Raw genomic sequence first — 24,688 nt, 5'->3', positions numbered from 1 at the left:
CCCGATCATTTTCAATGCATCAGTTTGAGTGTTGTCATGGAAAAAGTAGTGTAAGTAAATACACTGATTCCTGCAGAAACATTGTATACAATCTTAAAAGATAGAGAGATTACCAAAATATGTACAGGATCCATTTGTCCATGGAGCATTATGTTTGTATTGACTATATACATTGACTATAAAACATTGTTTTTATTAATAGAAACTTATGATAAGCTAACTCCCATCTTCCAAACTGAAGTTCAGTTGAGTTGAGAAAAAAAATACTGTCTCAAGAACCGAAGAGCAACTTTAGCTTAAATTTTGCTACATAGTTTTTTTTACTTTAATTCCCAATTTGGTGAATATATGATTTGATATTCTAAATAACATCTAATTATATCCCATCTCTTACATATGGATAGAAAGAAAGGACACAGGTAGATCAGAACTCTGATCTTTGGTTCCTCTCCTGCAACTGTCATATGGTGAATACTATTCTAGCAACCTAGTTTTTTATCCTACCCTTACATTTTGTGTCCCTATATCCCACCCCCTCTAGCATGTATGCTTATTTATCAGGGCCCTGAACCTCTTATGCTCCTGTACATTAAAACTTGTCTGGTTACAAATATGTGTTTGTTAGTCCACCCACTGTACAACACTGCTGAATTTGTTGGCACTTTATTCATAATAATAATAATAATAATAATAATAATAATAATAATAATAATAATAATAATCAAGGACAAGCATTAACTCCATATTTAATTAATTTTGTTTGTCCTTTCATATCAATGTCATATTTAGTATGTTTACTGTTACATCTTAATATTTTGTTGGTTTTATTATGTGTTGTAGGATCTATCAAGAAAAAATAATTTGAGACTTTAGAAGCCAAAAAAATTCAGATTAAATGTTGTAAAGGATACATATTAAGTTAAGGCTGTGTCTAGTTTTTACACTTCGCATACTAATGTGGAATAGAAACCTGGATGTATATTGTTGATTTATTTGGAATGACCAATGTTAAATGTTTTTGTCAAATAAGTATAGGTATTATTATCTTAACCTCTTTGTGAGGGTTGGTATACTCTGCATGTACGTTGTAAATATTCCAAAATTAGGAAAGTGAGACAATCTAGCATGATCACTTTTGTATTGATGGTAGTGGGAGTCCTGGAACACACCAAGGGCATCATGCACTATTGTATTGTTGACTGCTTCAGAGATGAGCCGGCCAGCAATATATTTTAAACCTTTCCCCATCATTTGATTATGCTATGGCAGCTGCTGGGGGCTTCTCTCCCAGTTCACTTGAAGATCACTATGTGTTAGGCTATTTATGGACTACCTTAGACGTGATTCAATAACTGACATTGGCTTTTGTGTTAATCACTAAACCTGGGAGGCCAATTTACTAAATATGAACAGATAAAGTTAGTTATTAGTTAGGATTAGTTAGGATTAGTTTTGGTTAAAAGTAGAATCAAATTTTGATGCTGGTCAGTAATAGCCTTTCAGAGGAGGAAGCAAAGACATATGTCACAATAAGGGCATGTTTAAAATGTGACCCTGTATGATTGTGTGTGTATAGTGTTAGGACTACTGCTTTGCTTATGTGTGTGTGTACAGTGTTAGGACTGCAGCTTTGTTTATGTGTGTGTGTGTGTGTACAGTGTTAGGACTACAGTTTTGTTTAAGTGTGTGTGTACAGTGTTAGGACTACAGCTTTGTTTATGTGTGTGTACAGTGTAAGGACTACAGCTTTGTTTATGTGTGTGTGTGTGTGTGTGTGTGTGTACAGTGTTAGAACACGTGTGTGTGTGTGTGTGTGTGTGTGTGTGTGTGTGTGTGTGTGTGTGTGTGTGATAAAATTTGTTTAGTCAAAGCTAAAAGACACCAATGTCTGATTTTAAATAACCCAAATTATCTTATTTTGTAAACAATATGCAATAATGTAGTTATAAGACAGCTAGTAGTGTAATGTGGTTCACAAAAGGTACATGATTTCATTAAATCAGCTGATTAAAATTAGAAAATTAAAAACTACAGTATATCAAACAATCACAAATGGTCACACACACACACACAGAATCTCTGAAACGCTTATGAAGGTGTTGTCAATTATGCTATTCAATATGAGTTGCAATAAAAAAGCTTATGTATTAGAAGCTATTTAACACGTTTAACAAAGCCTTTCTGACTCAACAGGAAGAAGGTCAATAAGATAAAACAATCTTATTTAACCCTGTCAATAACTTCATATATTCAGAAATGATGATAGTAATTAAGCAACATCTATGAAACAGCAAATTCACTTGAAAAAATGTTGGTTTGCACAACTTTTAATTACTTACAAATGTATATTTATTATACACTGAATATTTGCTACATTGTGATAATTTAATATTTTGTTGGTCAAAAAGTAAAGATGGCTCTAATTTTTGGCAAGTTATATTTCAGCATTATGCTAAGTAGCTAGTTTGCTCATACAAACCAAACAATTTGCCAAACTCTAATCTAAATGTTAGCACAATTATTGTCTGTACTGTCAAAGTGTAGTCGAATTACTTTTTTATGAGTATAAATTTATGGAGAAATATGTTTTACATTTTAATGTATTGAGTTTAAATTCTGATACACAAAGATTAATAAAATAAAGGATTCACCAGAAAACAAGCTAATAATTCTTCTTCAGATATTTCCATTGACCTGAGTGAAGTAAAGTTGATAAATGATGTTTGTGGGACTAATGGGAATTGGAGATTGTATGCTATTTTCTCAGTAAAATTGAAAAAATATGACTTAAACTTGAGCAAATCTGTTGAAATATGATACAGAGCATTATATTGTGCCACCATATTTTTCAGTTATATTCAGCAGGGTCTTACATACATTTTAATGAAACAAGTGTTTAACCGTTAGTGATACTTTGAAACTTCTTCAATTTTTGAGAGGTTAATTTTTAGAAATAAGATGTTAATATTTCCCAATTCAATAGTACTCATTTTTCTTGGACTGTTTCATAGTGTAGTTAACATTACCAGAAATTCTGCCTGAGGTTTTGACATTTGAAATGGGTCATCATGTAGTATTTTAGCCAACTGAGCTACATCAAAAATGTTATACTCTTTATACCCCAGCATTATACATAAATATCTATTGCTCAATAAGTGTAACTACAGCATTCTCTACATTGAAGACTGCTCCTTTGGTTCTTCTCACCTAAACACTGCTTTTTGTCAGTTTGCTTCACATTTTATCTCTGCTCCACTTTTATTAGTTTTTTTGCTTAATTTTATTTTGTGCGGTGGGGTACAGCGCATACGTGTGTTAGCAGAATATTTAAAATTGTTTGAACGTGAAATATACCAGCTCTAATTATTGAGAAACTGTGGTATAAATTAAGCACAATGTCTGATTATACATAAATATATTGCATACACATGGGTGTAACCCTGTACCATCCCAGCTGCTGTGTTAGGTGGACACTGGTATTTTACCCTTATCCCTTTTCACAAAGATGCAAGAGCCATTTGGGTTTCTCTTATGATTTTAGCATACTTTCCTAAGATTGACAATGATGTGGTGATAGCTTTCATAGTGTCATGAGATAAGGCCACATCTTGTCTGTGTCTGTTGTGGAACTACATCTACAAGTCACCTTAATAAGGAAACAAACTCTTGTGCTCTGGTAAGCTACTGTTGAGACTAGTCTTCCTAGTATCTTAAATATGTGTCTGTTAAATTACAACATTGCTTTGTTCCCATGTATCCTGACTCTAGCATGACAACTGTATTTCCCTTCCCGGGGACGAGCAGTAGTCATGTGGAGAAAAAGGAGGAACCAGCAGGCTTATCTAAAGTATTCTGCAAAAGTATTTGAAGCATCTGTATTTTACCACTGACATTAAAAAGGTAGCAATACTTGCAACTCACAAAGATACCAATGTAAATCACAGACAAAGAGACTGTAAAAGGATTGCAGTTGAAATGGGTGTAATGAACCAAGGAGAGCAGAATTATGTTTTATTTCTCCTTTTCTTTTATATTTAAGTGAGATGGATCCCTGACAATACCTTGATACTGTTATCATGAATCATTATTGCCTTGTATATTATTTGTATTTAATACATAAAGTACTAATTTTACTATTTTGCAATCAATAGTTAATTTTGCGAGTGGTATTCACTGCCTCAGTGCTATGAGCTTGTAGAAAATATTATAACTAAGTGGACATACTGTAAAGCTATGTTCCTTAATGTTGGATGATTGCTAGTTCATTCAAAATGCCAAACTCTGAATCTCCATATGGATGAATCATGAAACAGGAGAAACAATGGAGTAACCATTTTGCTTGTTTTATGATTCAGTTTTCCATCAGTCGTGTTAAAAAATGATGATTGAGGGTTAGGAGACAGTCACAAAATATTTTACTTAATTCCCAATTTAAGATTGAATTGACTAATATAGGGAAAATGAGAAGGAGCAGTATATACACATACACACACACACACACACACACACACACACATATATATATATATATATATATATATATAAGAGTTGTGGTGGGGAAAAAAGTGTGGATGAAATTTTCTTCAACCTGAACAGAGGCGTAACTAGAAACCCCGGGGCCCCAGTGCAGAAATTGCCCAGCCCCCCCACCCCCTTGATGTCTCTAATTCCCTCCCCCCAAGCCCCTCCACATGTCTCATTCCCCCCAAGCCCCTTAATGTGTCTCATCCCCCCAAAGCCCCTCTATGAGTCTCGTACCCCCCAGGCAGCTCCATGTGTCTTTCTCCCCCTCCACTCATATCCCTCCATATGACTCATTTCCCCCATGTGTCTCATCCCCCCAAGTGTCTCATTTTCTCCCCCTGCACCCTCCATGTTTCTCATTTTACCCACAAGTCACTCCAAGTGTCTTTTCCCCCCTCCAAAGTGTCTTTCCCCCTCCACTCTTGCCCCCCATATGTCTCTCTCCCCCTTGCAGCCTCTCCATTTCTCTCTCCCCCTCCTTTCTACTGCAGCCACTCCATTTCTCTCCATCCTCCCCTCCCCTGCAGTTTCTCAATTTCTCTCTACCCGACCCTTTCCCTGCAGCACCTCCATTTCTCCCCCTTGCAATCCCTCCATTTCTTTCTCTCCCTTCCCCTGCAGCCCCTCTATTTCTTCCCCTTCCCCTGCAGCCCCTCCATTTCTCCTCCCTTCCCCTGCAGACCCTCCATTTATACCCCCTACCATGTAGACTCTCCACCCCTTCTTCCCCTGCAGACTCTCCATTCTCCCCCCTTTCCCTGCAGACCCTCCATTCCCCCCTTCTTCCCCTGCAGACTCTGCATTGCCCCCTCCTTCCCCTGCAGACTGCACCTGAAGTGCATAGTCCTGAACCCCCTTAGCCATATCCTCGAGAAATTGTATCCAATATCTAGATTCAATTTCAAGACTGGAGCTACCATCAGCCACCTACTCTACATGGACAGCATCAAGCTGTATGCCAAAAATGAGCAGTAGATTGACTCACTGATCCACCTAACTAGGATAAACAGCAAGGACATCGAAATGTTGTTTGGACTAGAGAAGTGTGGGTGGATGATAGCAAAAAGCGGAAAGATATTTGGGACAGAAGGGGTTAAAATACCAGAAGGCCAATTAGAATATGTAGAGACCAACTACAAGGTCCTGGGGGTACCACAAACAAATGGCAACCATGAGGAAGAGGCAAGGATGATAGCAACATCCAAGTACCTCCAAAGAGTCAGACACATCCTAAAGTCCAAGATCAATGGCAAGAACAAGATCCCAGCCATCAACACATATACCCTATCAGTTATCAGGAACCCAACTGGAATAATAGCCTGGCCAAGGACTAGTCACCATGGATGTCAAGACCCAGAAACTATGGATGGAGTATTCTACACAAAATCCATCACCCAGAAACTGTACAGTAGTCAGAAGTAAACAGGTTAGGTCCTGATGAATGTAAAGGCCACAGTCCTGGATTAAACACAGAGCATCCACAAATACATCATGAAAATGGTTCCTAAGATGAACTGCTAAGGGAAATCCGAGACAACAACAGATAGAGAATGCAGATAAGGAGGATGTTTCATGGCAAGACTAACCTCTTCATGTGGTGTACCATCTGCAGATAGTGAACGTGGCTCACATTACAAATTCATACCAGTGGTTGCAAAAGGCAGGGCAGAAAGAGAGCACTGAGGCACTAATCATATAAACACAGATCAAGAGAAGCAGGTGTCTACCAAACCAGGCAATTCCTAAGGTGCAGACTGTGCAAAGAGCCATCTGAGGCAATCCAGCACACAGTAGTTGGCTGCAAGATGTTAGCAGGAACAGCACACACTGAGAGGCACAAACAAGTCTGTGCAGAATATGGGGTGGAACTGTCAAAGGAGGTACCATAAAGGGTAGATGAGAATGACAGGGCTACAATCTGGTAGGGCTTTCAGATCCAGACAGACAAGCAAGAATTGGCTAACCAGCCTCACGTCTGGGTGATCGACAAGAAACAGAATACTGCAGTTGTGGTGAATGTGGCAATACCAAGTGACTATAACATCAGGAAGTTTTACTGAAGATGGATGCATACCAAGGACTGAAAGAAGAGTAAGAAAGCATGTGGAAACTGAAGGCATAGTAGTCCCAGTTGTGATAGAAGCACTCGGGGCTGTGACCTCCAAGTTGGGGGAGTGGCATCAACAGATTCCAGGTAGGACATCTGAGATGGCTTTTCAGAAGAGTGCAATTCTAGAAACAGGTAAAATACTCTGACTCCCAGTCCTCTGGAAGAGAATGATGTATATATACCACCCTAGAAGAGGGAGAAAATCTATTTTTTTATTTACAGTTTTTTTACTGCTCCTTCTTTATTCCTTCCTTTGACTGTTTCTTCGCACTTCTATCTATTAAATAAATTATGTAAAAATGTGCCAGTGTACTACAGTAACAGGCACATTTTCTTGCCATTGTGGTTTTTCTAAAATGTTTTTTCCCAAAACAATTGTATGGATGAAATTTGTCCCATCTCAAATGCCACAAATGGACAAAACCGAAATTCCCCCATGATATATGGACTAAAACTAGACTAAAACTAAAATGTGCTATTTGCTATTAGCTCACACTGCTAGTGACAAATGTACCTAAGTCTGTACAACATTGAGCTTTGAAGTTCAACTTTATTTCTCAGAGATAAGAAAGCCTGTACACCCTGCCAGTCCATTTGATCACTTCTGATTACCAAGAAATGGAATGCAGAAAGTCATTAACAAATTGCTTACATGAAACATATTTTGGATTCTCAAGAAGAAGCATCACTTGCAATTGATTTCTAAGTGAATCTGCCATGCCAGAGTCTTCAGAGCATTTGCAATATTCCTTTTTAATTTTTTTGTTATAAAATTAGCTTCTGCCGCTAACTGACTGAATGCCCGCTGGTGCATGGCATATTTTACACACCATCATGATTAATTATTACTTTAACTTGCCTGTGGCAAACCATTTTGTTGGGAGAGATGAAATCAGTCAGTGCTTATGCATGCAGCATGACCAGCTACAACTCAACCATTGATAATACATCATTATAATATGTGGTACAATAATTCCACTTCTAAAGGTCGGGTGGGATGGAGAGCAAAAAATATATATTCATAGATTTTTAAATATGTTCCATTACAGAAACATGTTTACTTATTTTTAAACAAATTTATGTAATCACACAGATTATTTTAATCTCTCTCTCTGTCTATCAAACCCTCTCTCAATCTTTCCCTCTCATTCCATTCTCCTTCATTCTCCCCCTCTCACTTTCTCTCTCCTCTCTCTCTCTCTCCCTCTCCCTCCCTTTCTTTCTATCCCTGTATTTTTGTTGGTCTATCTACCTTATGAGCTTTTACAGTTGCCATCAATAACCTGTACTAAAGTCATTGATGGCTTTATGATTTTCCACAGGGGGGCTCTATTCCTTCCTATCGCAGAAACACATACAGAATACACGTTAGATTATGCACATGTGCTTCCCTATTCAATACGTTTTAAAGGTATACATGAATAGACCAAGACATGTCAAAATGCTTCAAGGTAGAAATTGACTTGAGTTGAGGAGATTTGCTGGAGGGGATTTTATTTTTTAGCTTTTAACGTTTTTATTAAATTTTTATTAATGCATTATCTTTATAATGTATTACCCATTCAGTGAAAGCAAAACTACCTTCAAGTGACTCTTTCAATATATACATTACTAGCACGATCTTTGTGAACACACAGCAGCTGTTTGACACCTGATATCTATTAAGTATACAATATGTAATACATCAGTCATATACTTTACACTCACATTAATGTCAAAATTTATAAAACTATATAAAATAAAATATTACCACAACAGATTAGTGAATATATGTTCTTAAATACTCTGCGCAAACCAATGCTTAATAATAAAATAAAGACATAATTTAGTATTTTATAGAAATAATGGTCTGTTTCTGGTCTGAAGTTATATATCTTTTATATATTTCTCTTTTACTTGTTATGTATTTATTTCATAGTTTTATTGTGCAGAAAATTGTGTCCAGAGAGAGATGTTGGAAAACAGTTGAACCTTATAAAGAACATTTGGAAGGAGGCATTTCAAAATGTAATTGATTACTTTTCTTTGATTGTATGTCATGACCTGCATCTATTAAACCAACACACCAAATCAATTCTAGTGAATGCTACAACTGCTGACATTCCTCATGTAATGGCATTATTAAAGTAGTGTAATTCAGTTGTTTATTAAGGCTCTTAGGTTTAAAAACCAACATCAACAAGATGGCACATTGAGTTCTTTATGTTCTTTTTGTTAAGAAAGTATAACATGTTTACAATGTCCTTTTACAACAAATTAATTAGAAAATAAAACCAAACAAACAGGAGTTTAGATAACTGTTTGACAAATTTAAAATTCAATTTGTCTATCATATACATTTGAAAACGCTGGATTTGTGGTTGTTTTATTTACTCAGAAGACTCCGGGAGACAATACACAGCTGTATGAATTGGCATTAAAAAAATGCATTTGGGTTAAGTTACAAAGTTCTAACCTTGGATCAGTCTGATATCAGTGTATTTAAAGTCAGATGAAAAGCTAAAATGAAGAAAAATTTCCATGTTGACTGTTCATTAAAGTCATCTCAGTTAGCATGTTACCCATTGCAAAAAACATCCACTGCCCTGGTTAGTTCACATCTGGCATCAGAAAAATAGTGAAAAAGAGAAGTCACTTTTTCACAAGACTTACATCCTAAAGCCATGCCCAGACAGTTGATACATTTTGGAATTCTAATCTGGTGCTGCTTTTGTTTCATTTGAACAACCTTACAACAAAATTGCTCGTTCTTACAATCCACCTGCCAGCAGGAAGAAGGTCAAAACATTTAAAAACATCTACATTTAAAAATGAGCAAGAGTACCTGACGATAAGAGGCAGCACACTATCCTCACAGAATAAAATTGCATGTGCTATATAATGTGGCTTAATTATATTACATGTGGGCCACAGGTATGACCCAGACTCCTTGGACCTTAAGAAGGAAACGTTAATGTGATATGACTGGTACTACCAAACACCCCATCCTCTCTTTCTATGAATGGGAAAACAGAAGTAGTAAATAGTGGAAATAGAAGCCAGACTGATTCTCCAGCTCCTGTCACCTCTTTAGCTAGTGAGATGGACCAATTACATAAAGAAATAAACTTTAAATGGCAGGTGCACAGTGTCACAGCAAGGGTACCTAATTTATTATTGCACTATGGAACATGGCTATTTAATATAACTTGTGCAGTGCATCAATAATTGGACCCCTGACTAGACGACAAATGGCAGAAAGAAATTGCTCTTTTGATCAAAAGGGGCTTCTGCAAGGTGTGAAACAGGTTTCCCTGTTTCTGCAAGGTGAGACATTTTACACTTAAGGTGAGACATTTTACACTTAAGCCGCCGGTATGTCTAGTATCAATGTAAACTAACTGACTTTGACCATATGGATTGAAACTATCAATAGCTTCATGAAGATCAGTATGTTTTAGTATCATATCCAAGAGAAACAATAATTACCCACAGATTAATAATAACGCATCATTTTTCAAGTCTAAACACCACTTATACACCTTAAACCAGGTGGCAGGGTTTGTGATGTCTGCTGTATTAGGGCGCATGTAAGTCATGTGATATAGCCCTGAAATAGGAAAATGGTAACAAATTCATAGAGGCAATTGTTATTTCTGTGGCAAGTATAGTAGAGGAGATAAAACCATAAGTTTATATTTGGCTTGTTGTTTTCTGGAACACAAGGGAGTGGCTACTTATTGTGTCTATAGGTATGCCTTATCTCCACCTCTGGGAAGGCTGGGGACGAGAGATGAATCTAAAGGGTAAATAACAAGTGATATTGAAAGGTCTTGGTGTACTTGCTTGGGGGTCATAATCTAATTCTAAGTGAGTCATTATCTTTCCTTGGCAGAGACCTCCTGGGCAGAAGTTGTACTTTGAAAACCTAAGTGAGTAATTAGGACTTCTGTATTTTATTATTTTTGTTTTTACCTGTTGGTGTAAATAATTTGTTTATCATATATTTTTATATGCACTGTGACTATTTTTTGCTCATAATAAACATTCATTTATTAAATTCTGCCTTTGTCTGGTTAAGAATCACATTACCTGAAGAGACTAGTTAGTATTTTTGCAATTACTTAAATATTGTACTAAGTAATATTTGGTGGGTTTTATTATTGATTTACCTGGGGGACTAAGGCACCCCATTTATAAATTGTCTTGGTGGTAGCAGTGTTAAAATCGTAATAGTTATATTATTATGTTTAAGTGTGAGCGGTGTGAAAAGGGGGATTTTGTCATTATTTCCGGTCTAGTGCAGACAAATAGTGAATTTTAACCCTTTCACCACCACACTCTTGGAGTAGGGTGTGTTCGTGACACACAGTGGTTGGGTTTTAACTCACTAGTGCATTAGCCAAGCAATCATGTTTGGTTGAGAAGTAAGGGTGTACAAAGCAAAAAGTTTTAATGGATACATAGCAAAAAGCAATCCAAATATAGAATATGTTGAAATAAGGAAAAATGAAAAGTATTATATATCCAACCATCCATTTGAGTAACACATTACATGTAACCTATTTTATATACACACAAACACACACATATATCAGCTGTGATAAATATAACCACATTATCCTAGATTTTGACAAAATAGTAATATAAAATATATTATTATTTAATATACAGCTGAAAATAAAACATATTTCACATGCATTGGGGCCCATTATTATGTTATTTGTTATATTTTTCCTACCTGTTTTATGTTAAATTTTGTATATATTGTGTATTAATATTGTTTCTGTTTTTTATTGTACCCTATTGTATCAATGAAATGTTTTGTGGACCCAGGACATACTTGAAAACGAGAGAATGTCAATGTATCCTTCCTGGTAAAATATTTTATAAATAAATAATATTTGGGATGACTGCATGCATGTCTTTTAGGATGAGATAAATTTCCTCCTTAATACCCCATATACTTTTGCATCTCACCATCTCTATACAACCACAACAAATATATAGGCAGCTGGTTTTGAGAGTCAAGCCAAGATATTGGTATTACCTAGAATCAACAGCTATTTCAGTCTTCAAAAACACTAATGTTATATTGGTATTTAGCAGTTGTTTTCCCACGTATCCCTTAGCTTTGAAAGAAAATTAAAGATGCTAAATAAGTGTATCGGGGTAGCAACTAACACTGCCCAAATCAATTACATTAAAATAAATTATAGCAAAAATTGAAAAATAACAAGTTTGCTTTTCAATATAAAGTCAGTTAATTAAAAAAAAAACATAAAAAAAACAACAAGCCAACATTTAACCAGTCACAAGGAAATGAACAGCACTAAACTAAGAGGCAGTCATATGATCGGTTTGACATTTGCCCTATTACTAAACAGTACATAGTGTAGGATGATGGTTAAATAATTACTCCAACTCCAGTGGTCATGGAGCAAGCAATCTGTATATTCAGCATTTACTCTTGAAACGCTGCCTATACATAGAAATCTGCATCTTTTGGACCGGAGTCTTGTTGCACACATGATTCGTGCAGTCCGGAACTCTGTTGAGGACAGCATAACGTTATTTCTGTACAAAAAATACATCTGTCATAAGCACGCACTGTGCACTGTCGATGAATGTCATCATTTTCTTCATTTGCAGGCAGCACTGTGAGGAAACCTGCACTGTGAAGCCATCTCACCCTAGTGTTAGCACATTGAGACCTTCCCTCAATGCAGCCCTCCCTCCTCCCCCTTCACTTAGAGTTAGCACAAGGAGTCCTCCCTCAATACAGTACTCCCCGCTTCCCCTTGACTTGGTGTTCACACATTGAACCCTCCCTCTGTGCCATCCTCCGTCTTTCCCCTTCACTAACTTTATTACGTGCAGCCCTCCCACATTTGGTTAGATCAAACAACAACAAAGGATGGTGCGCAGTGACAACAACATTGTAAAACAGATGAGGGATAACTTTGTGCCAGATTCTAAGTAAGTTTTAAGCTATTTTTTAAAGTTTTTTATTTAAGGTTTTTATTTAACATAATGTGGGGTAACTTAATGAAATATAAAATCCCCCCCAAAAAACAGTTGCAGTAATCCTTTCATGATTGCACAGAACTTTCCTCTTTTCGATAATTTATGGTCTGTGGAATGCAAAGTCTCCCAGAATCCAATTAAATAAGAAAACAAGTAAAGCATGTGTATCTCAGTGCAGCACACATGTAGCGTGTCCAAGCTGTCAACTAATACAGTGGTTGTTATAAAGTACTGTTATTGTAATGAAGAGATGACAATGGCTCCATAGCTTCTTAATGTTAAATCTATTTATCACTGATTTCAGACCATTAGGCTAAAGCATTGTGTTTGCAAAGTATGCTGCAATATTGCATACATATGAAAGAATGTTATATGACAGTACAAAATGAGTATGGTGTTGTATTACAGTACAAAATTAGTAAGGTGTCGTGATGAGGTGAGAATGTTTCTTCATAATGCAAACATTCACGGTTATTTAACATTGTAGACACACAAGGGTGTTTTCCTAGAAATTTACATTTTTTATATGGATTGAAACCAACTATTGGATTTTTTATAAAAAGTCCTGGGGCAATTGCAGTCTTCTCCAATAATCCTACTGAACAGGAAGGATCTCTTTCTTTAAAATGATTTTTCCCGTAGCACTCTTTTCAAGCTATCAACCAGCTTTGCTAAAAAGGCAATAAGAAGGGCTGTCAGTCCTTTCAGTTGGTTCAATATAATTTATAGTTTACATTGTTTTTTTTCAATACTTAACTATAAATAAACAACAAGTATGAGCCAGGTTTAAGCTGCTGTCTTCAAAATCCACATTTGTTTTAAACTAACTTGATTCAAAATAGTGTATGGAGGCTAGACAATCAAATTTAAAAAAACTGTATATTCATATATGCAGCACACCTAAAACACATGTTTTGTTTTATACCATGTTATATTGAGTCATTCATTTGATGTAACTAGTTGAAAACATCTGAAATCTACTTTGCAATTAACTGTTCTCTCGCCTCTAGAATTGGTCTTCAAGCATGCTTAAGTATCCTAGCTTCTCATCAATGGATTCTAAGTACAACCAAGATCCAATGTATTTTACATTCTATAAGTCATGCTATCTATCTATCTATCTATCTACCCATCCATCTGGGCAGACTAAATGGGCCGAATCGTTTTTATCTGCCGTCACATTCTATGTATCTATGTTTCTATGTTTCTGTCATCATCTCTTAATCTCTGCTTGCCTATCTCTTAGCAATGAAGATATTTTATTTTTTCAGGGTTATAGGGAATTCAGAGAGAAATCAAAGTCAATTTAAAATGTAAAGTCATAGTAGTAAAACTGAAAGCATTACTGAGAATTTTCCCAGTACACCTATATTGACCTCAATGTCAAGTCACTTTGAATTATTTAGGTTGTAAACACAAATAATATATGTAAAGAATATAACGAAGGAGAGCTTTATAAGTATATAAAGACACAAACGTGAATAAATACTGTATAAAACAGAAAGTACAATCTGGTTAGGCAGGAAATATCGATGTAAAAATAAATATATAAAAATAATCTAGTAGAGAAAACAAAAGCTGGATATAGTGTAATTCAGTATGGACTGATATTGGCATAGAAAAGGGAGAACAGGCAGTGGGAAATCACTCACAAAATGGATCTAAAATACTTTAAGATGAAGATATCTTTCTTTAATAGATGTCTTGTAATTTATACATATCTTATAAAATATGAAACAGAAAAAAAACATTAGTGCAATACTGTATATCAAATTCAAATTCAATAAGCAAATGCACTTTACAAGAGAAAATGATGAAATCAGCTACTGCAAGTGCACGTAAAGCAACGATGATCCCAGTTACCAACAGATGTAATGGATCCCACAGAAATGGATAACAGGCCACCAAGGCCAAAATTCGCAACCGGTAGCAGCAAATAAAAATAAAATACCAAAAAGTACAGTCAGCCAACACATTTCATCCATAAAGACTTCTCCAGGCATATGTGTTGCTCTATCCTTGACCCCCTTTTAATAGCTGGCTTGATTGATTAACTCATTGCATCTGATTACAGTGTGTGTTCCACTGGGGACCACAATGACTCCTTCTATTTCCATTTTCGCTACTTCATGTTTGTTTGAATAGCCTATCGTCACAATGTGAATGATGCGTGCGTTACACACCTTGGACATGTATAGCGCATGCGTTCCATCAGAAATTGGTCATCGGAATTTTCAATGCTTTTTTAGGGAAGCACTTGTAATTTTGCAATAGTATATTGTATACAGTGTTTTCTTTTAGTTTTCTTTAGACTGTAAACATTTTTGTGCAGGATCCTCTTCACCCACTGTTCCCATATGTCATATGTGTTTTGTAAAAATTATATGTTTGTCATGTTTACCTATTGTACATAGAAATATGTTATCACTATATAATTAATTGTAATTGTATTATAATTCACTCTGAATTCTTCCTTTATAAATAAGCCTGTTAGTAAACTTGCTTCACACAGTCAGAGAAGTTGACTATTTGCTCATACTTTTCATCAGTGTGGGCTTGTAGAGAAGTCAAATGTTTGCTCATACTTTTATGATCAGTAGGGGCTTGTACAGTCAATCATATGTATGTTTTATATGAGAGGTAAACATAAATTCCCATTATGCACTATTGAGATGATGATGTGAATAAGAAGCTGTTATAACTACAGTGAATATAACTGAACACTAATTATTAGCTTGTTAAAAGACATTACATTTTTGATTTCACAAGGTGTACTAACAAGCGAGCAGCAAGTCCATTAAAAATGAAAATATATGTGAAATGTCTTTTACCGGAATTGATGGCCATTTCCCAAGACAATTTATAAGTTCTAATGTATTATAAAAATAGTTATATTGTCTTTACCTTAGTGTGCAGTATTGCTTCTTTTGTTCTAATTCAAATGCTTATTGTATTTTTTTTATTTTTTTTTCTTAGAAACTCATCCAATTGGAAATAGAAAAAAGTTCAAATATAAATTTCAGTGCTAACCTTTTCACATACCATCTCCTATCATTAGATGTATTTGACAGACATTATACTGTGTAACTCCCATCAGGCACTTATCTGTTGAATTACGGCTTTGGTTGTGCAGCTGGGTAGAGCGGAGAGACAATGCAGTAGAGCATGAAACATTACTGAATTGAGGAATTGTGCCTGCTCATGAGACTGTGTAATTTGATGAAGTGTTCATTTATGTCAGCACATAGGCACATTGCATGCATTCTAGTTTGTCTGCTTGCAGAATAGAGACTTTCAACAATAATTGCAAAATTACTTTTCCATCAAGACAAAGTAGCTATAAATGGATTGACCCTTTTTCAAAAATTTGGTGACAGAACGTTAAACAATTTTGAATTATGGAAAAATGAAAAGTCAAAAGCAACACTGAACTGCAAGCCTTATTGGTTCATATTGAAATATATTTTGCCTTTTGTTCAAATACTCTTCTTTTATAATTCATATGCATCTAGCAAAGCCAAAACATAAAAGGTAAAAGGTATGCTTATTTAAAGGAACACTATAGCATTAGGAATACAAAACTGTATTTTAAACACCTACCTCTTTCCTTCTCTGTCTCCACTTTTTTCTGTCAGCAATATGTTGGCTTGCCATGAACACCTTTGGCCATCCCAGTTGGAAAGCAAGTCAGTGCTTTACTATTGGATTTTTCAAGAAGCTGGATTTCCTTATGCAAAGCTTGAGGACGACCAGCGTAATTTCATGGAGTTAAACTCTATGAAACTGCAGGAAGCACAGGTGGCTGTCTGATAGATAACCACTAGAATCAGTCTTAATCCTGTGATATACACATTTAATATTTTACATTACAGGGTTAAGGGGACAGGGACACTGCACCCAGACCACTTCCATGAGATGAAGTAGTCTGGGTGCCTATAGTGTCCCTTTAAATGTATCATTTGTAAAAGTTCTATGAACATGTTTCCACTGCATTCTCTTCAAGCTGAGTAATTATGAATTTAAGCCTTGCAAAATGTAATCTAAAAAAATGAATCTAGCATAATTAACTTTGTGTGAATAATGACATGCTAATTTTTTTAAAACATTTCAAGCGCCTTGTCTGCAAAAAGTGAATAGCGCAAGAAAAATAAATATAATGATTTAAATTGTTATTATTAATATTTTTTTGATAAAATAATTGTTTTGGTTACACTAAAACATTAATGTAATTTAGTTATGAGAGACATTTTTAGTTGAATTGCTTCTGATGATTCTTCTGGTATAATGTAGAAATTGTAAGGGAAGGATGAGATGGATATATTATAGCTCTTGGTGCATGGGACATCACAGGGAAAGTTATTTACCAGGGATATCAAACACACAATAAGTCGTTTAATTACATATATGGAAGAAGAGTAGAGTTACTGTAGACCAATGACAGGTGAGACAAATAATCAAATAGTAGAAAGAAAAAGTCAAAATGCCCAACTTGCCAGAAAGATAACCAGCAGTGGGTAGGGAAGAATGTATCCTAAGAAGTGCCGGATAGGCACAACTTGTGGGAATCTGTATGTGGAAACAGAGAGAGGATAACAGTGCAGATTTCCTTTAAAAATTTGTATAAATTGCAGGGTCTAATATAGTCCTACTCATGTTTAGTAGGGCTTAATACAAGCTCTAGTATTAATAGCATACAGCGGTACAATTCCCACTTATAGGATGCTTGAAGAGGTGTAAATATCTCATCAGTATGTAGACCATAAAAGGGTAAAAGAGACATTGTCATTGGTCCAATTTCCGAACTGAACCATTTTTTTTTGCCCATGCACATCCCTAATATTTGAGGAGAGTTAATGGAGTTAAAGGAACTCACTTATCACAGCAATACACTAGAATGTCATATTAGGACTCTACAGCACCTTTCCAGCTTGGGGAAAGGACATCTAGGTGGTAAATATGCCGACTACCCAGGGGTGACTGTCCCAGCAATAACAAAGAACGTTATTATACTCGTGAACACACACGAGTCATAAAACATAGCACTAAAAGTAAATCTTAATATTTATGTTAGTCAATCTTAATATTATACAAAACATATCTATAAAGACTTAATTTTTTTGTACAGCCATATTGGAAAACTGAGTCTAAGACCCAGGAGTAATTGCAAAGTGAGATCATTTAATTGTATAATCCTAGAATAATGTGTAATATTGAAAGATAGTAAATACATTATGTGAATTCTCTAAAAAGGGGATGACAGAGACTGCCCCAATGTAACAAGATGTTTTTTCCTCATTAGGATTCAATAAACTAAGAGACTTAATCTTGATAGAAAACAAAGGACATCAAGTTGCAGTACCACCAAGCTGACACCAAGCAGGGCAAAAAACTAAGAGGCTTTTGCTTCCTCTTTGGGGTACCTCGTTTGCCAGGGTCAATATCTTCTAGGAATGATATGTAAAATGAGGTTATGTTGCTAGATACAGTTGTTCTGATGATAGCTGACCTAACGATGTAACTAGTTCATTTTGTACCTAGCACCACTTTTAAAGTGCTGCACTGCACATTTTAGCATTCAAAAAAACATACTTATAATCCATTATAACATAGATACTCTTTGTGTGGCTCATGAGTCACATAGGGCTTGAGATGATGTCCATTTTGTAGTGTCTTGCGGTCACTTTTGTTTATACTACTCCATCTGTTTCTATGGCAATGTGGTATGTTAAAAGTTTGAGACATGTTTCACATGGATAGTACATACTAATAGGGGTGTTTCACCCCAATTGACATACAGGAAGCCCCTCTCCCATGGACAGGATTTACACTTTCAAAACCTTAATAAATATGTATTATATGCTTAAATTGTATGCTTTCTGTAGGAAGAAATTAGCTAAACTGGTAGGCAACAAAGATATGTGGTAACTGTGGTATTCCTACTGGCTGTCCCCTGTCACTGTGACTCTTTTAGAAAACAGTGAGGAAAACCGGTGTAGAACATAGATACTATTTTAGCAACATTATTGCCCAAAGTATTGCTATAATTCTCATACAAAGTATGTGTCTTCATTGTCTTTAAGAGCACAACACAGGTTCATCACAATGACATAAATTGGGTGTTTCCCCAAGTAAGTCAAGCATTTTGTTGACATAGTGAAAAATAGTGATAATATACCATGAATAATAAAAATATGTATAACAAAATATTCTTTTTGTATATAATAAACAATAGTACTGTTTTCAAGAGTTACAGATTTAAGTAATCAGTGGGGGGTTTTGGCAGCCCCAACTTTAATGCTATTACTTTAAAATTCAGGTCAGGTGAGTACAACATACGAAAGTATGAGCTTGTTTAAGAAGAAATAATAATAGTACGAAATTATCCAACATGGATGAAGGACACAAGCTTGAGGAAGATAGTAATTTAGAGATGTCCCGAATAGTTAGCTGGCGAATAGTTCCTGGCGAACATAGCTTGTGTGTCAGGCTCACAGCGTATACTGTGCCCACTTGCCCAGTGCCACCACTCATATCTGGTGTCACAATAGCTTGCATTTAAAAAAACAAAAAACTTTTTTGACTGTGAAATAATAGCAGTCAGTTTCCTTCACACGTGTGCATTTCAGGGCCTGCCAGGGCACAGTGTCACACCAGTGCAAATCATATCTGGTGTAACAGTAGTGTACATTTAAAAAAAAAAGAAAAATAAATTACTGTAATAGATTGAATAGCTGTTAGTTGTCTACAAGCGTGTGTGTCAGGCCTACAGCGTCTACTCTGCCAACTTCTGACAGTGCCACTCATATCTGTTGTCACAGTAGCTTGCACGCATAGTACCACTAATCGAAAAAAAAATGACAGGCAGAGGCAGGCCACCCCGCAGGGGCCGTCGTGGTCGTGGTACTGTGATTCCCTTTGGCCCTAGAATAATGCCTAGTGTTCAGAGGCCACGTACCCTGAACTCGAAAAGTTCTGAGGACATAGTTGACTGGCTAACACAGGACACCCAATCTTCTACAGCTTCCGCTCGGAACCTTGACGCACCATCCTCCTTCAGCTTAGCTTCGGGCACCTCTCAAGTTACCACTCGCCCGCCTGCCGCCACCACCAACACTAGCACCACAGCCGCTTCACTTGATCTGTCAGAGGAGTTATTTACACATCAGTTGGAAGAAATGAGTGATGCGCAACCATTATTGCCAGAGGATGTAGATAACAGGGATATGTCTCAGTCAGGCAGCATTACACACATGGACGTACGGTGTGATGATGATGATGTTGTACCCGCTGGGTACAGATGGGGAGACAGAGAGGTGGAGGAGACAAGTTTGAAGTAGGGGGGGGTCGTCGCAAGGAGCTAGTGGGACAGTCAGACAGCAGGCATCGGCACCCGGGGTCAGCCAGACAGCACGCCAATACACACATGCTGTTGCCACCACCAGAATGCCGTCATTGCAGAGCTCAGTAGTGTGGCATTTTTTGTGTGTCTGCCTCTGACAACAGTAATGCCATTTGCAACCTGTGCCAAAAGAAACTGAGTTCGGGGAAGTCCAACACCCACACAGGTACAACTGCTTTGCGAAGGCACATGATCGCACATCACAAACGCCTAGGGGATCAACACATGAGTACAAGCAGCACACAAACTCAAAGCCGCCCTCCTCCTCCTGGTCCAGCATCTTCAGCCACATCAACCACTGCTGTCCTCCTTACCCCCTCTCAACCATCCGCCACTCCGTCTCTCACCTTGAGCAGTTCCTTCTCATCTGCCCACAGTCAGGTGTCTGTCAAGGACATGTTTGAGCGTAAGAAGCCAATGTCACAAAGTCACCCCCTTGTCCGGCATCTGACAGCTGGCTTGTCTGAACTCTTAGCCTGCCAGCTTTTACCATACAAGCTGGTGGAGTCTGAGGCATTCCAACAAATTTTTAGCTTTTGGGACACCGCAGTGGAAGGTACCCGGATGAAATTTCTTTGCACAAAAGGCAATCCCCAACCTGTACTCGATTGTGCAAAAGCAAGTAATGGCATGTCTGGCACACAGTGTTGGGGCAAGGGTCCATCTGACCACTGATACCTGGTCTGCAAAGCATGGTCAGGGCAGGTATATCACCTACACTGCGCATTGGGTAAACCTGCTGACGGCTGCCAAGCATGGAATGCGTGGCTCTGCAGAGGAGTTGGTGACACCGCCACGACTTGCAGGCAGGCCTGCTGCCACCTCCTCTACTCCTCCTACTCCATCCTCTTCCATAACCTCCTCGGCTGAGTCCTCTTCTGTTGCTGCATCTTGCTCCACATCAACGGCACCCCCCCAGCTCCCCAGGTACTATTCCACATCCCGGATACGGCAGTGTCACGCCGTCTTGGGGTTGACTTGCCTGAAAGTAGAAAGTCACACCGGACCAGCACTCCTGTCCGCCCTGAAGGCACAGGTGGATCAGTGGCTTACTCCGCCCAACTGGAGATCGGCAAAGTGGTTTGTGACAACGGAAGAAATTTGTTGGCGGCATTGAATTTGGGCAAGTTGACACATGTGCCGTGCATGGCACATGTGTGTAATCCTATCGTACAACGCTTTGTGCATAAGTACCCAGGCTTACAGGACGTCCTGAAGCAGGCGAGGAAGGTGTGTGGCCATTTCAGGCATTCCGACACAGCCATGGCGCACTTTTCAGATATCCAGCAGCGAAACAACAGGCCAGTGAGGCGCTTGATTTGCGACAGCCCGACACGTTGGAATTCAACACTCCTAATGTTTGACCGCCTGATCCATCAAGAAAAAGCTGTTAACGACTATTTGTATGACCGGGGTGCTAGGACAGCCTCTGCGGAGCTGGGAATTTTTTTGCCACGTTACTGGACGCTCATGCGCAATGCCTGTAGGCTCATGCGTCCTTTTGAGGAGGTGACAAACCTAGTCAGTCGCACCGAAGGCACCATCAGCGACATTATACCATTTGTTTTCTTCCTGGAGCATGCCCTGCGAAGAGTGCTGGATCAGGCCGTAGATGAGCGTGAAGAGGAAGAGGAAGAGTTGTGGTCACCATCACCACTAGAAACAGCCTTATCAGCATTGCTTGCTGGACCTGCGGCAACGCTGGAAGAGGATTGTGAGGAAGAGGAGTCAGAGGAGGAATGTGGCTTTGAGGAGGAAGAGGAAGACCAACCACAACAGGCATCCCAGGGTGCTCGTTGTCACCTATCTGGTACCCGTGGTGTTGTACGTGGCTGGGGGGAAGAACATACCTTCAGTGAAATCACTGAGGATGAGGAACAGGACATGAGTAGCTTGGCATCCAACCTTGTGCAAATGGGGTCTTTCATGCTGTCGTGCCTGTTGAGGGACCCTCGTATAAAAAAGCTGAAGGAGAACGACCTGTACTGGGTGTCCACGCTACTAGACCCCCGGTATAAGCAGAAAGTGCCTGAAATGTTACCGAATTACCGCAAGTCGGAAAGGATGCTGCAGTTCCAAAATAAATTAAAAAGTATGCTTTACACAGCGTATAAGGGTGATGTCACAGCACAACGGGAATCTAACAGGGGAAGAGGTGAAAGTAATCCTCCTCCTCCCACGACCACGCCGGCAAGGACAGGACGCTTTACAGACGTGTTGTTGATGGAGGACATGCGGAGCTTTTTAAGTCCTACGCATCGCCACAGCCCTTCGGGGTCCACCCTCAGAGAACGACTCGACTGACAGGTAGCAGACTACCTCGCCTTAACTGCAGATATCGACACTCTGAGGAGCGATGAACCCCTTGACTACTGGGTGTGCAGGCTTGACCTGTGGCCTGAGCTATCCCAATTTGCGCTAGAACATCTGGCCTGCCCCGCTTCAAGTGTCCTGTCAGAAAGGACCTTCAGTGCAGCAAGAGGTATTGTCACTGAGAAGAGAAGTTGCCTAGGTCTAAAAAGTCTAGATTACCTCACCTTTATTAAGATGAATGAGGGATGGATCCCGAAGGGTCTGACAGTGGGCGATACATTTGACTAAATGATAGGGGACGTAACAGGGATTAAACTGATAAGAATAGTACTACTTAACACACCACTCCTATCTGGTGGCACATTAGATTACACGTGCAGTGCCCCAAATTTGAAGTAAGAGGACCAACCAAGCATCTTTTTCCATCGCCCGGTTCCTAAAATCGATGCCATATACATGTCCCCTGATAGAGGACGTAACAGGGATTAAACTGATAAGAATAGTACTACTTAACAAACCACTCCTATCTGATGGCACATTAGATTACACGCGCAGTGCCCCAAATTTGAAGTAGGAGGACCAACCAAGCATCTGTTTCCATCTCCCGGTTCCTAAAATCGATGCCATATACACGTCCCCTGATAGGGGACGTAACAGGGATTAAACTGATAGGAATAGTACTACTTAACACACCTTATAATAACACAGAGAGAGGCAATGCAGAGAGAGGAGTCTGAAGAAGAGGAGTCAGAGGAGGAAGGTGGCTTTGAGGAGGTGGAAGACCAAACACAGCAGGCGTCCCAGGGGGCTTGTTGTCACCTTTTGGGGACCCTTGGTGTTGTACGTGGCTGGGTGGAGGAAGAGACCTTCAATGACATCAGTGAGGACAAGGAACGGGACATGGCTAGCTTGGTATCCAACCTTGTGCAAATGGGGAGTTTGCGGTTATGCAAATGGACTGTTTGTGGTTGTTTGCGGTGCGTTAAACGGGGAGTTTGGTCTGTCACTGTGAAGCGGGCGTAACCCTTACACTACCTGATCGATACAACATCATTCCTGATGTTTTAAAGCACGTTATTCCAAACAATTTAGGAATGTTAGGCGATTTATGCCCTTTATGGCTTAAAACCAGACTCTGCATCAACTATGTAATTTTCCATGTGAGTTTTGCCATGGATCCCCCTCCGGCATGCCACAGTCCAGGTGTTAGTCCCCTTGAAACAACTTTTCCATCACTATTGTGGCCAGAAAGAGTCCCTGTGGGTTTTAAAATTCGCCTGCCTATTGAAGTCTATGACGGTTCGCCCGGTTCTCCCGTTCGCGAACATTTGCGGAAATTCGCGTTCGCCGTTCGTGAACGGAAAATTTTATGTTTGCGACATCTCTATAGTAATTGTATTATTAATATTAATTGTATTGGGATGGTGGAAATTAATTGGGCAGGCATTACATTTGTAACATACATTGCAGAGAAGTGTAAAATAATGGCTATATTGTTATGTATTTTCATTGTGAAGTGAAGAAGGGGGTAATTTTAGTGGATGTGATGTAAAGTTCATGCCTCCTAGATGTTAGTATGTTGGGCCATGCAGCCATTTTGCTGACTTGTTATTTTTTCAGTTCAGAAATGATATAATTTTGTTGAGGAGTTGTTGAGCAGTGTGGGCCCCTCCAGTATTTTGCTATGTATATTTACTGTATGCTGGGGTGCATAAATGATATGGAATCTTCCAAAACCAATTTTTTACTTTTATATTAGTCTAAACTTGGAGCCGGCCCGAGGTCCACCTACATGAGATCACTTAGAATTGAAAAAAAAACTTCTCCCAAAATAATTTTTGGAACACTGGTATAAAAAAAAAATATGTTCATAAATAAAGTAACTACTTTAAATTATTATATTTGATATTGTTGTTGAATTAATGTGTTCTTCATCCTAGAAGATCATTGCCATTTCTGGTCAGGTGAGAGAGGTATTGAAGATCTCCAAAAATGTTCAGACACATTTAGTTGGCTGGACAAATGCAGTTCTGTATTCACCAATAGTGAGTTGGTGTAACACCTTTTGATCACTCCTCCCCCGTGTCACTGGCATTTTTTTTTTATATGGCACTGGAATTATTACTTTTGACTACCTCCTTCTCAGCCCACTGACAAAACTCCTAATTTTGAGAGACATATGGTAAGCACTAGACACCTGCTGTCTATATGACTTCTTAAGTTAGCTGTGAACATCACATTTTATCAATATTGCTGTCTCTGTCACATGACTGAACCAACATGCAGCTGTTTAAATTCAACACAGTGAATGCACTTCCTTCCTGACATCATAAGTA

This window comes from Pelobates fuscus, chromosome 4 (assembly GCF_036172605.1).
Source record: "Pelobates fuscus isolate aPelFus1 chromosome 4, aPelFus1.pri, whole genome shotgun sequence".
NCBI lineage: Eukaryota > Metazoa > Chordata > Amphibia > Anura > Pelobatidae > Pelobates > Pelobates fuscus.
Note: the sequence above shows the minus strand (reverse complement) of the source record.